Source organism: Poecilia reticulata, chromosome 14 (genome assembly GCF_904066995.2).
Source record: "Poecilia reticulata chromosome 14, P_reticulata-male-v2, whole genome shotgun sequence".
Classification (NCBI taxonomy): Eukaryota; Metazoa; Chordata; class Actinopteri; order Cyprinodontiformes; family Poeciliidae; genus Poecilia; species Poecilia reticulata.
Genome location: NC_088843.1, coordinates 1,535,851 through 1,554,848, shown reverse-complemented (window position 1 = coordinate 1,554,848; position 18,998 = coordinate 1,535,851). Strand labels below are relative to the sequence as shown.

Genomic DNA, 18,998 nt, shown 5'->3' with positions numbered 1-18,998 from the left:
ATTGTCTGTATCTTAAAAACCCAAAGTCACTAAACATTTAGCTGCTGCTCTTCCATGATTATCTTTGACTCGCCCCATGCTGCGGATTCAGAGCCTGGAGCCTGAGACTTAGTGGAAATGTTCGACTCACAGCAGGGAAATCGCTTTAAATGTTAAATTACATTTTACATACTTGTCTAGAATGTAAACACAACATTTTTAATAATTAAACATACTGGATTTAATTTTGCATACCTATATTGCTGTATAAATTGCAGTTTTTAATTTCTAGAATCCATGAATGCAATGTAAATCGTTGTCTCTGAGCCGAGACGGATTTATGCTCTGAACATTTCCTTACATTAAATCACACACAGCTGTGGCATCGCCATGCATTAAAAACAACATATCTGTAAGACAAACATCTGATTTTTGGGGGTTTTATTTATTTTGCTGTGCTAAAATAAATCACAAACTTAAAATACACCTACCAAATAATTTTCTGTACAATTGAGCAACATAATGAAGGATATCAGACTGTTGGTACAAGACAGATTAAAATGGTGAACATCAAATTTTATTTTAAGAGGACATAAACAAGCAAAAATTGTTTAGTTATTCTGTTAGACTCTTGAAAATGGGAAAGAAAGAGGAAAAGAAACAACCAAAAAACTCTCTAAAGATAATTGAAAATGTCAAAAAGAACTGGGATTTCAAATTATTTTTCCTCTATTTTATTTTATTTTTTACAGTCCATCCATTTTATTGTTTAAACTGTGGCTCCCCATCTCCGATGAGGCATCTTTTATTTCTTTGCATTGCTTTTTGCGAAGTCTCTTGAGTTTTTTGGGTTTGAATTCCCTTGTGCATTAAGAGAAGTCAAAAAATCGTGGGAAAGGTTCCTTATTTTTTCTGAGCCAGTCCTTGAGAGTTGATGTTCTGCAACTTTTAGAGTTTTCTCTGGTCCAAGTTAGAGAATCAAATGAGTGCATACATTCCTCCTGATGAGATTCAGCGCTACAGAGTCCTGATAATGACCTGAATATTTGACTGAGGCTTGTTTGAAGCAGATGCATCTAAAAGTTGCAGGACATCGTCCCCCAAGTAACTCTAGATGTGAAGTTTACACAGAAGCAAAATTGGCTCTGTGGATCAAAACCGAAACCAAGGACTGAATATACAAAGTATTCATGAAGGGCCTGCCTCAAGCATCTGTGTGGGTGTCCCGCTTTCTTTCTCCATTTTTTGGAGTTTTCATAGCTGGTAATGAAGCAGTGAAAGCTGGACACCATGTCGGGTGGGAGAAATATTAGATATGTAATGAAAATAAGAGATATCCGGGGGGAGATGACAAAGGTTGACGTTTAATTGGCTTTTCTTGATTGAAAATGATGAAGAGATTTTCAAATGCAGGGAAGTGCATTTGAAAATGAAGTGTAGAGTAAAGCCGGCCCACAGAGCAAAAAGCAGATTATAAGTGGTTTAAATTTATTTATCTGCGTTATTTTCCTGTTTGCTGTGGCCGCTGTAATTTTTAAACCTGCAATACAAAGAAACCGGACTAATTCCCTCGTTTGTTTGTAGTCATGCGGTAGTCATGACAACCATCAAACAGGATGAAATATTTCATTAAGTATAGGAGCCATGGTTTAAGTTTTTACAAACTAAATGTAATTATGTAAAATGACCAGTTCTCAAAGAAGTGGAACAGGGCAGTTCACATTAATAATTAATTTAAAATGAACACATAAATATGTGTGTGTTTGTGTTTAAATCTAGTAAAGATATGATTTTGCCACATGTTAACCTAATGAAATGTTTGTTTTGTGTGAAAACAATAAAATTAGGTGAATTAGCCCACCGATACCTCTCTTGGCCATAAGGGGGCAGTAATCCAACAATAAAACTGCACTAAAAGAAAAACCAGTTTAAACCGGATTAGTCTGGATGTTCATCCGCAGACTACAGTCATGAGCCTGACAGTTTTCTCAGTTTTATTAGGTAAGGATTATTTATTCTACCAGTTTGCTGTTGTTTATTGATAATGTATTTAAAAATATGCCTCAAACTAAACAGGCAGCCTGTTAAAAATGAAATCAGTGGAGGTTGACTAGGTTTACGTGTTGAATGTGCCTCTCTTTTTTTAATTTTTATTTAACTCGGTGCCCATCTTTCTTTTAAAATGTTCTACCTGGACGTTACTTTTGCGGGAGGGTTTTCCTGTATCGGAATTTATATTATCTCTCTATCAAGGCTATTTTTCGTTTAATTTAAAAGATGAATGTGTTTAGTCCTCTCTTGCATCCTGACAGAAACCAAACTGTTTATAGATTTATATCCAGAGAAGACATATTTTGCATACCAGAACATCAGTCATATTTTATAAAAATGTAAGAAATCAGGATGCTACGACTATTTTTGTGACGGATTCCTGCTCATCCTGGACCGCCTGGTTTTGTGGTCGCAAACGACTAATGGGCGAAACCAAACTAGTAATTTATATCAATGGAGAAATCCTCCAACCGCTAAAATCCTTCGCCACCATTCTAGCTTATATGAAGAAAAAGGAAGTTTTGCTTCTGAAGAGGTTTTTGTCATTTCCTTCAGTTATTCTTGATGCAGCGCCCCCACAGGCGAGGAGGGGAACAGGTTTCCCAATTGGGCGAAAAAACGAACCGCAGCAGCTGAAAATGTAACAAATGTCCGAGTCTACCGAACAGTCAGGTATGAAAACATCCTTATATATTTCAACCAACAGCTCTACTGAGACAAATACATAAAATCACACAGACTGGAGCTTTTTCTTCACCTCAAAGCTTAAATTGAATGGAGGAAGGAGCTTTATGCTCGTCAAAACCTCAAGAGAACTGCAACTTTGGTTTGATGTCTAAAAATACACAGCAGAAATTGCTAGTGTTGCAGCAATGTACCAATTAAGGATGAGGTTATGAGGTAAGCCAATGACAACAATACGGAGCACGGCTTTTTCAACCCACCAACGCTTTACACGAAGGGGAGGAGGAACTGTAAAAACAGCTTCCTCTATTCAAGACATAAATCACATGATGGTGTGTGATTCACCTGCGGTGTAATAGTTACTGTTCAGGGTGGTTGTAATTAGAAGCCTTTGTGTTTGTAGTACAAGCAGTCCTCAGCTTCTAATTATTAAATTCGTCAAACATTAATTTCATTTCAGCTCTTGTCAGGTGGGAGTAACATGCTAATCAACAATCTCTTCATATTTCTGAGTATACCTGTAAATGTCAAACAGCAGCTGCTCCTAGTTTTGAATGGGAATAATTTCCTTTGACTTGTATTATTAAGTGGATGTGTGAATTACAAGGTGGAGGCTCAGCATGTGGAGTAGTTTTCAGTTAATTAGATTAATGGTTTAGATTGAGGGGTTTTATGAAAAGTCTCTTTTTGTGGAAAGTAAAGCTGGAACACTAATTTATACAATACATTTGATGGCAACAGAAAAGGTGGGAGAAACATCCAGACTTTATAAAGTAAAACTATAAATAAAAAGGATAATTTTTTTATTAAAATCTGTCTGGCATTAAAAAGTCATAAATAAGTATAATTAACAAAATTATTTAAAAGCGAAAAAACATCAAAGTGCCATAAAACAAAGAAAAATGTTTTTTTGAAACAGAATCCTTGAATCCAAACGTTTTGATATTTCACTGAACCCTCAGTTATGTTAGCTTTGCTGCTACTTCAACTTTCTATTTGAATTTCTGTTTGTAGCAGACGACTCTTTATGACTGAACTTTCATTTAGAAAAGGAATGAACTGTTTCTGAATCTCATGTTTATCAGGTTTATTACCCTGTTAGTGCAACTTGAGAGGAAGCTGTGAGGATCCCTCTTCACTGCAAAGACACAAAAATAACTGTGTTTTTGCAATTATTTCAAAACTTGTGTTTATTGCACAAGCTCCTACTTGGCTTTGTGTTATTTCAGGTGCACTAAGACATTTTCACTAAAAATTAGACCAGATCTACTTGGTAATATTTTGTTTTTGCAGCGAGATAAACCACCTAGTGAGCATAAATCCCTCTGTTATCATTTCCCTCTGCTTTCCTTTCAGAAATATAGCTGTGAACTGTCTAATTGTGCTCGTTTCTCAGCTCTGTAGAGGCATGTCTGCGTGACAAAGAAAAGTGTAATTGTGTTTGAGGGTGAGGGCTGTGAGTGTGACAGGATGTGCAGCTGCTCTCTTGTTCACAGCTGACTGCCTGTTTGTATTTGTGTGCCATCGCTGCTGATGAGTTATTGACTGCTGGGTTCAAAGCTGTGTAAACCGACTCTTCCTCCCTCTGGAGGGCAACCAGATCATGTGCTCTTGTAGCTACAAAGGAGTCTGGACAGCATGGATCGTCTGTTGTTCTAATCAAATTAAGGTCAAATCAGGAGAAAAAGAAAAAACAAGACCTATAATCCATACTGTCCATACAGTGACCCGTAGCGTTTATGTGACTCCAGACGCCAAATTACATCAAATTATTCAAGTTTAGAATCCAAACTCGACAAATCCCAGCATAATGCATAAATGTGCAATATCGTTTGGTTTAAGTGATGCCAACTCCCACCTGAAGGTGGCAGCATTTCCGACTTTTACTACACTGCGTCTCCACCTTATTTGATGTTGATACTGGAAGTAACAAAAGTCACATTTATTGTCATATATTAATATTGCAAAATTCCTTGAAAAAATGTCTAAATTAGCAACATGAATTCTGTGATTTTGATTGCAATAAATCCTAAAACAATGTTTTGATAACTAAATATCATTTAGTTTTAAAAATTCCAGCTGCAGAGACAGATATTATTTTTGCTGATTAATGGGTTTTATCAATACATGCCGGTACAACCGGCCCTTTGAGAACACTAGCGTCAAATTTATTTTCATTTTGGCCTCATCATAATCATTAAAGGATCAAAATCTGTTGACATTTTTAACTTCCTCTCTCCAGAACAGTAAACTGTCCTATTTGTTTTATTTTTTTACCGAGCAATAAATCAGTTTATAAGAAAATTAGTTTTTCCATGGAGATTCTAACAGGGCTAAAGGTTGACCAGCACAGTAAAGCACAGTGGATGATTGCTGCATATTGAGTTTAATAACATAATCCTAATCCAAACCACTTTTTGGCTTGATAAACATTAGTTTTTTATCAATCACCTTCTCAAACAAGTTTCATATTTTATATCTGAGAAGCTAACTCTGACTAATTTCAACTGACTCTCTTGAAAAAAATGTGGATTTTGCTTCATTTTTTTCTTGCGCATAACCAAGGAGGTTTTAGTTTAAAAGCCATTAAAATAAGTTTTGAACATGTGAATATTTGTATACATTTAAATAATATTTACCTGAATCGTGTGTGTTTTTCAGATACTCCAGAGAATGAATGCAGCTAAACTTGAGGTGAGTTCACTGACTCACGTCTGCCAGTCCTTCACAAAATGTTGCGCCCTCTAGTGGTCTGACAGGTACCGCATGTAAGCAACTGTTTAACTGTGACATCAGCTCAATGTGCGATGCTACAGCTAGCTTACCAACTTACAAAAAATAATGGATAAATGGCTTAATACCGGGTCACTCAAGAAAAACTGAAGATGTTTGTGAAAACAACTCGTTCATTAGCGATTCGATTCTTTTGAACAGCTCAGTCGGTGAGAATGGTTCTTTATTTTTGACTTTGCTAGCTTATAATGCTCTGCTGTCACGTCAACCGCTTTTATTCTTAGTTAAAGCATTTTGAACGTTTTTTTTGTAGAAAATTTCTGAGATTAATCTCAAAATTACAGATTTTTTTTTCCTAGAAAATTTTCAACTTTCTATTTTATACGCCAATGTAAAAAACCCTTTCAAATCTTAGATCTACAATAAATATATATTTTGGAAAAAAATATGGAACTTCTTTATTTGCTTGATTTTGGGTTGTTAGTTTTCAACTCCACAGTTTTGGCCCATATGACAAAAAGTTCATCCACATTGTCTTATTTATTTATTTTTATTAAAGCTTTTCCACTAAATTTGACGCAATCTTAAGGAAATTCAAATGCAGAGAATTAACCAACCAAGCGGTTTGTTTTTCAACACAGAAATTAACAGCTGGTTAACAAAATGAATAAAATCAATTGCATCTAATGAAATCTTGTGCTGTAAAAACCGTCTGACCTCCAGTGGAGCGTGTCCTCATGCTACATGCATGTGTCGCCTATCCTTTCTGTCCCATTAGAGCGTCCTTAATGGATCATGACAACATGTAATGAAGTAATTTTCTGGCAGATATGGTGTGCTGTCCTGCTGTGCTGTCAGCTTCAACACCAAACCTGATGTGTCTTATTTATAGCGGGAGCCAGATGCAGCTGCCTTCCTTTAAATAATTAACTGCTGAAGACTAAGTTAATGTGCGGACGCGCAGTTTCCTCTTTGACCCATCTGTCAAGCAGAGAGACTAATAAACTGTCAGTGGAAATAAACAGACTTAAGATAACAGCTTAACAAATTGTACGCAGCTGGCAGCGATAGTGTGCCGCTTACTCAACACACCTAACACTGCAAAAAGAGAAAACGAGTCTGTCAGTATTATTACTGTTACGTTCCAATTTGGATCCGTCACCAGGGCTGGAAAACGTGCCATCAAATATTATTAATGTAATTATAATGCTGTCATGACACAGGAAGAATACACTTTGTATCCCTGCCACTTAGCATTTGCTGTCAACGTCTTAATCAGCAGCTGCTGTTGGTACATTCTGCATTTTAACAAATTCAAGCAAGAATATTAAACTGATCCGATTCAACACGACAATAAAATTCAGTTAATCTTCATGCTCACTTTCATGCAGAGAAAATGTTTATCCAGTTGGTTGGGTTTGTCTGATATCCTTCAAAAATCAACATTATGAAATGATTATCCATTTTGTTTTTGGGGCATTTCTATAGAGATGTAAGATAATGAACCACCTCCATATTTCTTAAAAGTAAAGTTTGTGGAATGTGGTTGCTGTCAACTTTTATATTTGTCTAAATTATAAATTCAGTGCAAAAACACAAAATTTTACCAAGTACTTTTTATCAAGTTTCTAGTGCAAATATCTTAATACACTTGAAATAAGAAAAAATTAACTTAAATAACATTTCAGTAAGAAATATGAGATTGTTTTAAGACAATAATTGCTTAATATACATCAAAAGGTTCTTGTTCCTCTGGAAGATTATTTCACAAAGAGAACTGTACCGTTACCTAGCAACCCCAGCCAAGCATAGCCCGTTACCTAGCAACCCAGTTCTGTTACATTGGCAGATTACTTTACCAAAAATGGAGGAAAAAATCTTGTAAGTGAAACAAATATTTTTTTCAATATTAAGGAATTATTGATTTTATTGATTTAAAACAAGGTCATATAATTATTGTTGAAAAATTACTTGTAAGTTAATTCTGTCTTATTTCAAGTGTAATAATATATTTTCACTAGAAACTAAACCAAAAGTACCCGTTTGTTTTTTGCAGTGCATCGGCCTGTTAACATTACTGATTGGAGACGTACAAAAAAGTGTAAAAAATAAAAATGGCAGCTCAACGAAACATTTATATTGTGGCAGGTACAATGTAAATATTTCACACCCTTGCTTTTATTGTGAAAGGGAGAAGGTGAGGTGTGAAGACACCAATGGTTGTCATTCATTCGAGTTTTGGTTGGAAGACATTGAGAATAAATCAAGACTCAAATTACTTTTTCGTCTTTTTCTGCTGACTTCCACAGTACGCTGATTAAAAAAATGAAGGTATAGAAATAAATTTCCAACCAAACAAAATGTTTTGATTTACATTGGACCCCTGGTATTTGTGGGTCCAGTAGCTTAAAATCTGTAAATACTTGAGAACTCCTCTAAAACAATTAAACTGCCTGTTTAATAGCTCAAACACCAAATTTACCCTAAAATGCAGCTTTACAGGAAGTATGTCACCTCGACATCATGACATTTCAGCTGCAAACAAATTATCACTGAATATTATTTGATGAGAGAAATATTAAATTAAAGGCAACCATTATTCTTTTCATTCCTTTTCTTTAAAGTTACTACATATTTATAAAGCCACACAAAAAGATATTTTTATTCCCAGACTTTTTGTTTTTCCATAGAGCATACTTCATGTGTGTTGCAGCTTGACGGTTTTGAAAATATTTCAGTTTTTAATGAGTGGCTGCTTTTGATCGTTGCTCCTTTAAAATGATCCAACTTTAACTGCATAAATCTGAATAGAGATTTCTAAAATATGAAAACTTTTATATGTGCGAAAAATACGAAGGGCTGTTTTTAAAAAGTCTATACCTACTAATTGGTAGTAACTAGTTACATTTACTCAAGTACATTTGAGTAACTTTTGGGGAAAAAAACAACTTTTAGGAGTATTTTATCTTTACTCTTCAGTAATTTCTTGGATGGCTATTTTACTTTTGCTTGAGTAAAAGTTGAGTATAATTTTTAAGTACTCTTCCCATGTATAAATCATACTTTAAGAGTCATCAGAATGTAGTATATCCGTCTCAGTATGTGATTTTGAAAGTTAATTTTGCTAAATGACACAAACATGAACCAGTACTAACACAACTAATCGGTAGTGTTCACAGCCAAGTAGGAGAAATAAAAATCTACTGCGGTTATTTTGCTCGGTATCTTTTAAAACCCAGTCCTTAAACCTCGGAGTACTTTAGCTCGAACCGTGTCTCTCCTCATCTTCACTCGAGTGCTTTCACTCTGAGATCCAAGCTTGCTTCATGCTGAAGTGGCGCCTCCTGAAAATTGCAGATTGTGGCGATGAAATGGACCGTTGCTTTCTCTGCTGCTTCACAGTCAACAACCAAAAACTCAAATCAGGGTTGATGTTGCTTGGATTGCTTTTGTTGAACAGTTACCCACAAAACTAAATCTAAAAACCTCGATTCTCTATTTTAAATCTGGTTATTTTAATTGCTGTTGAATGTTTTTTGTCTTGTGAAGCTATGAATTATAGCAACTTCTGGAGTTTGCTTTATTTTCCTAGTTTTATTCACCTGCACAGCTTAAAAGTGACTTCCTGTTTGAAACGACTGAGGTGTTTTTGTTTTCAGCTCCACGCAGTTCAGTTCACTTCACATCTGAAATGTTCCCTCCTGTAACGCGTTAATTATATTGAAGTTAAGCTTCGATTTCCACCAAATCAATTTGTTCCCTCCTAAAATAAACCAACTGCACTGATCTAAAAAATAAAAAATCCACGTAAATGTAACTAGTTGCTGCCCAACTCGGCTGATAACAGACAGATGGGGTTTGGTAAAGGCTGCACTATTTGAGATAAATGCTTCAGTTGGCATGGAAATATGAAAAGTGGCATCGCAACATGTCATTGTTGACCAGTTGTTGTTTGTTGTGATGGTTGTTGAGGCATTTTGGTGTTAAACATATTAAATCAAGTACTTTAGAACGAGTCAACTATTTATCTGTTTAAAGTGAATTTATCTCACCTTCATAAAAATCCCAGGACAAAAAACACAAATGAACATTTTCTCATGAATATTTGCTTTCAATAGAAACTAATGTAGAAACTTGAGAAGTAGTGCATGGCCATATAAAAATTACACAAAAGTCTTTAAATGTCTTTAAAGATTTTTAGACTTTAGAGACGGCCCACTAAGGAAGCTGAAGAGTATTTTACAGAAAGTACTGCATTAAAAAGTGTTGGATTCAAACGGTAATCACTAACACATTCTTTAAATCCGCAGTGGAGTAGCTTATATTTTCTAAATTTAGGAATACTCCTTATGCAAACAGCGCGTTTTGAACTATCTGTGTGAGTGTGTTAATCTGGGAAGCCTCCTCTGTCCTGTCAGTGACACACACACACACACACACACACACACACACACACACACACACACACACACACACACACACACACACACACACACACGCAGACCTCCTGCTTTCTGGATGGCTGACTACTGAAGAGGGATAAGACTGAAGTCTTAGTTGTTCCAAATCGGTTTGGGCCGTTGCCAACTGCAAAGCACATTTCACCGTCTGCAGGAGCCTCCAGGCTCTGCAGAGTTTCACCCAGCTGAAAACTGAAAGCTGAGGACTCTTTTTCATCAAATACATTTGTTCCCTCCTAAATAAATCGACTACATTGATTTCTTTTGCTGATACCAACCAGTGAACCATTGACTGGTTACATGGAAATTACAGTTCAGGTTCTGTATATCAAGATAAATCAGAAATATATATACAGGTGCTTCTAAAAAAATTAGCATGTTGTGATAAAGTTCATCATTTTCCATAATGTAATGATAAAAATTAAACTGTCATATATTGTAGATTCATTGCACACCAACAGAAATATTTCAGGTCTTTTATTGTTTTAATACTAATGATGTTGGCAAACAGCTCATGAAAACCCAAAATCCCGTCTCAAAAAATTAGCATATCATGAAAAGGTTCTCTGAACGAGCCGTTAACCTCATCATCTGAATCAACAAAGTAACTCTAAACACCTGCAAAAGATTCATGAGGCTTTTAAAAACTCCCAGCCTGGTTCATTACTCAAAACCGCAATCATGGGTCAGACTGCTGACCTGACTGCTGTCCAGAAGGCCATCACTGACGCCCTCAAGCAAGAGGTGAGACACAGGAAGACATTTCTGGACCAATAGGCTGTTCCCAGAGTATCAAGGCTCCTCAGTGGGAAGGAAAAAGTGGCAGAAAACGCTGCACAACGAGAAGAAGAGGTGACCGGACCCTGAGGAGGATTGAGGAGAAGGGCCGATTCCAGACCTTGGGGGAAGCAGTGGACTGAGTCTGGAGTAGAAACATCCAGAGCCACCGTGCTCAGGTGTGTGCAGGAAATGGGCTACAGGTGCCGCATTCCCCAGGTCAAAGGTCAAGCCACTTTTGAACCAGAAACAGCATCAGGAGCGCCTGACCTGGGCTACAGAGAAGCAGCACTGGACTGTTGCTCAGTGGTCCAAAGTACTTTTTTCGGATGAAAGCAAATGTTGCATGTCATTCGGAAATCAAGGTGCCAGAATCTGGAGGAAGACTGGGGAGAAGGAAATGCCAGAAGTCCAGAAGTCCAGTGTCCAGTACCCACAGTCAGTGATGGTCTGGGGAGCCATGTCAGCTGCTGGTGTTGGTCCACTGTGTTTCATCAAGGGCAGGTCAATGCGGCAGCTATCAGGAGGTTTTGGAGCACCTCATGCTTCCATCTGCTGAAAAGCTTTATGGAGATGAAGATTTCATTTTTCAGCACGACCTGGTGCCAAAACCACTGGTATACTCACCATGGTGCTACTGTTGGCCTGCCAACTCTCCTGACCTGAACCCCATAGAGAATCTGTGGGATATTGTGAAGAGAAAGTTGAGAGACCAAGACCCAAAACTTTGGATGAGCTTCAGGCCATCGAAGCATCCTGGGCTCCATGACACCTCAGCAGAGCCACAGGCTGATGGCCTCCATGACGCACTGAAGGCTGCAAAATGATTCCTGACCAAGTATTGATGCAGAACTGAACATAATTATTTGAAGGTTGACTTTGTTGGTATTAAAACACTTTTCTTTTATTGGTCGGATGAAATATGCAAATATTTTGAGACGGGGATTTTGGGTTTTTATGAGCTGTATGCCAAAATCATCAGTATTAAAACAATAAAAGACCTGAAATATTTCAGTTGGTGTGCAATGAATCTAAAATATATGGCAGTTTAATTTTTATCATTACATTATGGAAAATAATGAACTTTATCTCAATATGCAAATTTTTTGAGAAGGACCTGTGTATATATATCAGAAAATGGCAGAAAACTCAATCAATCAATCAATCAACCAAGTTATGTAGCACATTTCAACAACAAGGCAGTTCGAAGTGCTTAAAAACACAAAAATACAAAGTCATAAAACACCCAGTCAATTGAAGGATTACAATGACCAGATGAAATCTCATTATCTGAGAACGTTTTATGCTAAAACGTGTTTTATAAAGTCCATAAATCTATTCTAACTTGTTATAAAGGAAGCACAATGATAGAAAGTTATTTCATTTTCTTGTTGGTTGCAGTTTGGTGTGAAACTTTATAGTTTGCATAATAAAACTTTTGTACCAACTTACCAAATTCAGGTTAAACTTTTTCAGCTGTTCCAGATCAAATTGGAGGTTTGAAACTTGTGATAAATTCAGCTAAATAATGAGACTAAATGATCATTTATTTGTACAAACGTCCAAGTCGACCATTTTCTTAAGCTTCTTGTGTCCTGAATGGGTCAGAATAATAAAGCTCTGAGCTGAACAGTAACAAGCACCTTCCCTTGTTTATATTTCTGCTCCCTTTATGGCTCCAGACGGAACCATAATGTTTATAACTCCACCTTTAATGTTTCACAAAGACGGAGCAAATGGGACTCCTTGTTGTACAGTGTAATGAATTATGCATGTATTCTAATAAACAGAGGTATCTATGCCCTTTACAGGGATCGCTCTCTCACGTACAGAATACATGAATGCATTGCTATATTTATATGTTGTATAGAATATTTTCTCTAATGGAAATTTGTTGTAAGATTAATGCTGTGGGGGATAAAAGATGTAGTTTTGTTAGCAATTACTGTTAATGGTTTTGAGCAGGAGAGTTGGGTATGTGGCCAAAAAGTAAATGGATTGTTTTTCACCAGAACCCCACGGCTGCTCCGACGTCCAATTTAATCATCTGTGCTTCTGTAAAACAGAATCAACACTAAAAAACCCACCGTTGGCCAAAAACACGATCCTGCAGGGAGAAGGATCACCCAGATCCACTCATCCAGATTCCCTTCAGCCTGTGCACAAACACAACTTCCTTCACATTCAGCTCTTACTCTCACATTTCCTCACACAGAAATGAACAAAATGCCACAAGAACAAAATTCAGATTTTCCCAGTTGAAGGATTAAACTCAACAAAAGGTTAATATCAGTGAGAATATTCTGTCGAATTTTCCTCAGATGTAAATAATCCATCATCTGGCCTTGACGTCAGAATATCTGCCTCTCCTCTCATATGTTGACTTTATGAAGCGATAAATCATCTTGTATTAGCAGCGCAGCGTTTGACGTCTGTTGTTTCAGATTCCCTGAGTGGCATCCTCACTGTCCTGAGAACAAGTTGATACTAAATCAGCTGTTATTTATGACGGTTATTAATCTGCGTGCTCGGTGAAGTGCTTTCCCTCTGCGGCTGATGTCTGTTGGTGCTCTGACTCTTATTTTATCACCTTTTCCTGCCTCCTGCCCTCTGGCTGCTGGAAAACATTTAGATCCATAACTCTGTTACATATAATTGATCCAGCCGACCGCTGAACCGTTTGCAGATTGGATTCTTCTGGAACATCATGATTGCTAATTAAAATTTGACTTTTTTACAAAATATTTTTAGCAATACTTACAAAGTCAGTGATTCCATATAAAAATAAAAAAACACTCCAACGTTGATATTCTTTGTAACCGTTGAGAAAACAGATTCTCTGGCAGAGCGTGGGAAACGTTTGACCTCGGATGAAAATAATGAAACATGAAGATTCACCGTCACAAACGCCACAAAGCAAAAACAAAATAAAAACCGACATAAAGATGGAAACCAAATCATTTATAACCGCAGCATGACTGTTCATGCTTTGGCTTCCTGCTCACAAATTTAGCAGAAGGAAAAGAAAACGGCACAAAAACTACATTAATGCATATAAAAGGGACGATGCTGAATTTAAGTCTGACACTTAATAAATAATATTAAATATTTTGTAAAAATGAAGCTGCTTATACAAATTATCACTGCTAATAGAATCAACATATAACATGTTATGTTTTTTTAACCAGGAAGTGAAGTATATGCAGTGTTTATAGTTATAAACGCTCCTTATTTATATTATCTACCAAGTAAACATGAACATGATTTCTTTATCCAACTCACTTCAGTCATTACCCTGGAAAAGGACTTTGATTAAATCAGTTGGTAATGTAACTAGTTACATTTTCTCAATTACATTTGCTTTAGTAACTTTTTATTAAAAAAGTACTTTTACTTTTAGGCTGCACAGTGGCGCAGTGGGTAGAGCTGTTGCCTTGCAGCAAGAAGGTTCTGGGTTCGATTCCCGGTCTTTCTGCATGGAGTCTCCATGTTCTCCCTGTGCATGGTGGGTTTTCTCCAGGTACTCCGGTTTCCTCCCACAGTCCAAAACCATGACTGTCAGGTTAATTGGTCTGTCTAAATTGCCCCTAGGTGTGTGTGTGAGTGTGCATGGTTGTGTGTCTCTGTGTTGCCCTGCGACAGACTGGTGACCTGTCCAGGTGACCCCGCCTCTCGCCCGGTACGTTAGCTGGAGAGGCAGCAGCTCCTGACCCACTGAGGGACAAGGTGTTAGAAAATGGATGGACTTTTACTTTTACCTGAGTAAAGTTATTAAGCATCTGTACTGTTGAGTAGAATTTCTGGATTTTCTTGCTTTCTACCAGCCTCTGGTTTTTGTCCTCCTCGTTTTCTGCTGCAGCCTCTGAAAGTTTCAGAGTGAAATGCAGAAGCTTTCATCTCTCCGTTTCCACTCAGTCTCGCTCTTTGAAACGGACCCGATCAGATACCCGATCAGATCCCTGATGAGATACCCGATCAGTTAACCGATCAGTTACCCGATCAGTTACCCGATCAGGCACAGCAGCTCAAGACGCTGCTGAGAAACGTCAGATGGAAACATCGCTTTCCATCCTGGTGAGTCACAAAAACAGGGCATTATGGGAAAAAACTTTGCTTAAATTAGCAAATCAAATCTCGCAGATTAAAATGATCCGGCCGTTAGGAAACTGATTTCAATATTCAAAACAGTAGAAATGAAAAATCAGCCATGTGGTTAAATCCTAATACATTTCAGTTTCACTTTATTTTATTCTCTTGGTTGTAATAAAAACGGCAGATTATTGAACATTACCACTGAAATAATTTTTTTAAGTGTCTGCTGTGAAACATTAGAAGGTGTTGATGTTACATACAGGAGGAAACACAAAGTTATGTTAAATATTTACCGTGAATATAAACGTTCTGCAGCTCCTTTCCAGCTGATGGCGGATCGCATGGGTCTGATGACTGATTGCTGATGACTGATCGCATGGGTCTGATGGCGGATCGCATGGGTCTGATGACTGATTGCTGATGACTGATCGTATGGGTCTGATGACTGATCGTATGGGTCTGATGGCGGATCGTATGGGTCTGATGGCGGATCACATGGGTCTGATGGCGGATCGCTGATGACGGATCGCATGGGTCTGATGACGGATCGCATGGGTCCGATGGCGGATCGCATGGGTCTGATGGCGGATCGTATGGGTCTGATGACTGATTGCTGATGACTGATCGTATGGGTCCGATGGCGGATCGCATGGGTCCGATGGCGGATCGCTGATGACGGATCGCATGGGTCCGATGGCGGATCGCATGGGTCCGATGGCGGATCACATGGGTCTGATGGCTGATTGCTGATGACGGATCGTATGGGTCTGATGACTGATTGCTGATGACTGATCGTATGGGTCCGATGGCGGATCGTATGGGTCTGATGACTGATTGCTGATGACTGATCGTATGGGTCCGATGGCGGATCGTATGGGTCCGATGGCGGATCGTATGGGTCTGATGGCGGATCGCATGGGTCTGATGGCGGATCGCTGATGACGGATCGCATGGGTCCGATGGCGGATCGCTGATGACGGATCGTATGGGTCCGATGGCGGATCGCATGGGTCCGATGGCGGATCACATGGGTCTGATGGTGGATCACATGGGTCTGATGGCGGATCGCTGATGACGGATCGCATGGGTCCGATGGCGGATCACATGGGTCTGATGGCGGATCGCTGATGACGGATCGCATGGGTCCGATGGCGGATCGCTGATGACGGATCGTATGGGTCCGATGGCGGATCGCATGGGTCCGATGGCGGATCACATGGGTCTGATGGTGGATCACATGGGTCTGATGGCGGATCGCTGATGACGGATCGCATGGGTCCGATGGCGGATCGCTGATGACGGATCGTATGGGTCCGATGGCGGATCACATGGGTCTGATGGTGGATCACATGGGTCTGATGGCGGATCGCTGATGACGGATCGCATGGGTCCGATGGCGGATCGCTGATGACGGATCGTATGGGTCCGATGGCGGATCGCATGGGTCCGATGGCGGATCACATGGGTCTGATGGTGGATCACATGGGTCTGATGGCGGATCGCTGATGACGGATCGCATGGGTCCGATGGCGGATCGCTGATGACGGATCGTATGGGTCCGATGGCGGATCGTATGGGTTCGATGGCGGATCGCATGGGTCTGATGGCGGATCTTATGGGTCTGATGACTGATTGCTGATGACTGATCGTATGGGTCCGATGGCGGATCGCCGATGGCGGACCGTATGGGTCCGATGGCGGATCGCATGGGTCTGATGGCGGATCGCATGGGTCTGATGGCGGATCGCATGGGTCTCACTGAGCTGAGGTGTCGGTAATAATGACGCCATTAGCGTTCCATCTGATGACGGTGGTGATGAAGAGTGTCAGAAATGAAGGTCTGCTCAGCAAATTATGTGCTGTACATAAATTATTAATCTCTCAGCACCGGCATGCAGAGGGCCCAGTCGTCCTTCACCAACTGGTTTGAAACCAGAGGAACAATAATTTACCAAATCTGTAAGGGAATCGAGTCTAAAAATAAGAAATTCACGTTGGGATCCAAATCAAGACTCAGTGACTGAAAACAGATTCAAATCACAGGCTGGGACACAAACACTATCATTCTGAAATCTTTAATTATTAAAGCTGACATTTTTTTTATCTTTGCAGATTTATATGAAATTTGTTTAAAAAAATCCTCTCAAAAATAAGTTGTTAAAATCACATAAGAAGCTTAACAGAAAATCTGCTGAGAAATTTCACTGCTACATTTTACCAGGAGGAGCAGAAATACTTTAACGAGTTTCACTCAAGTAAAATAAAGTATTTGATAAAAGGTTTAATCAAGTACTGAATAACTGATCAAATTATCAATCATTTATATTTATGTTTGTCCGTCTGATTATGTAATTTTATAGTTATGTGGAAATTTTGGTATTTTAAAAAATGACAAAATATTTTTTTCCAAATCCGTTTCTTTCAATAAAAACTTGCTAAACTTTAACAGGTGAGTCTGGTTAAAACAGAAGCCAAAAACTTAAAGGTGTTAATTCAAATGCAATCCATGTTTATAATATAGTTTTAACAACTTCATTGTTATAACTGCTGTTAAATGTTGACACTAAACATTGTAGCAGTCTGAAGGCAGCTCTCATGCTTTTCCAGTGTCACTAGTAATAAGTTGGTCTGTTTAAACTGCAGGCTTGTGGCTGGATGGAAACAAAATGGCTTCTTTGCTGCTGCCAGTGAAAGTGAAACCTGGTGAGAACAGATGTAGAGTTTGTGCTGCTCTCATCCCAGAACGGTTCACACGCCTGCAGATGCCCTGCCAGCAAGAACCGGATAAAAATAAACCTACTGATGCAACACAATCGGCCTATCTAAAGTAAAGAAACACATGGAAATGAACACATTTTCTCCTTTGTTTCTTTATGTTCATAGCTTCATGTTGGCTCGGCGTTTGGTGTTATTAAGGGAGGAAACATGTTTTAACCAGAATCCACCAGGCACACACACACCTGCAGTTCCTGTTAGTTTTTTAAAGACCAAAATTACAATAATACATATAACTAACAAAAAATAAGATTTTTTTTTTTCCCCAAATCAGTTTCTTTTATTAAAAAATGTCTGAAGCTGCAGGTTTGTGTCTGAGCCTGGTGAGTTTTTGGTTAAAACATGTTTTTGATTGAATGGATGGAAAATCCAGAAATTTTACACAAGTAAGAAAATAAATACTTTATAATAAAATTACTCATGTTAAAGTGTATCCTAAAAATACATTTTTCAAAAGCGTTACTCAAATACCCAACTCTGACATTAAATGATTTATAATTTCATCAGTTGCTCTCAGTACCTTTTACCAAATACTGGAGTAATTTGTTGGACGGATACTTTTGTAGTTTTACTCGAGTAAAATCGTGCTGCGTTCGTTATTTCTGGAAACTCTTCCCCGTCTGCCTGCGGTAACTTGCCTGTTTCTTCTCTTTAAAAGCTTTTGACACGTCGGCGTCTTGTGGTTTCACCACTCCAGTAATTATCCTGGTGAATGATCACCTGCAAATGCTCTGCAGACAGACTGAGATCTGCTCCAGGGAGGCGTTTCTTCAGGTTTACACCAGATGTTGAAAAGGTGTAAACGCGCTTCCTGTCAGCGCCGAACAGACGCTCCACGGTTTCCACGCGCAGGCGGAGCTTTTTTCACCTCAGGTTTTACTCTGTGAAGTGAGATCTCCACAGTCAGACGGTGTTTGGTTTTTTTTACCGCTATGGACAAAGAAATGGTTCACATGTGAACGCTGGGATTGTGGATGCAAAGTAAGACTGAGTGATGTAGCTTACAATAATTTGAGAAACTTTCCTTTTTTATTTAAATTTATTACATCTATAGGACATTTTTACTGCCTGTAAACGAAGCTTAATTTATGTTAAAGATTCATAAATCCATGTGAAACTAACACACAGTCTAACTGCTTTAGAAATTTGGCAAAATGTTCAAACTCTGGGAAATCTTCAGTTAAATCACACAGCTGCGAAGTTTAATCTGAGATTAAACTTCCACTCAGCTTAATCTGTGCTAATGTTATGATTGACTGATAGCTTTTTGAATCTCTTTAGATCAGATAGTTTATAATTATTTCATCTTTTTACTTTATAAAAACATTATTTTAATGAAAACTGTTCTTGCAGTCAGTTTTGCTTTTTGAATAAAACATCCCTGCAAAATTTGTCATTTTATTCATGCATGCAAATCAGAAATGTTTCAAAATACTTTCTTAAAGG

The 18,998-nt window shown here is 38.4% G+C and overlaps 1 long non-coding RNA gene across 3 annotated transcripts in view; it reads left to right on the top strand.

The window, feature by feature from the left end:
* Positions 1–1,876: 1,876 nt before the first annotated feature.
* Positions 1,877–18,998, top strand: part of LOC103475325 (uncharacterized) — a 37,854-nt gene continuing 20,732 nt past the window's right edge. For all 3 annotated transcript variants that reach the window (XR_014090772.1, XR_014090773.1, XR_014090771.1), the window contains exons 1-3: positions 1,877–1,980; positions 2,587–2,703; positions 5,377–5,409. This is a non-coding gene — a long non-coding RNA (uncharacterized LOC103475325). The remainder of the gene's footprint in view (positions 1,981–2,586; positions 2,704–5,376; positions 5,410–18,998) is intronic.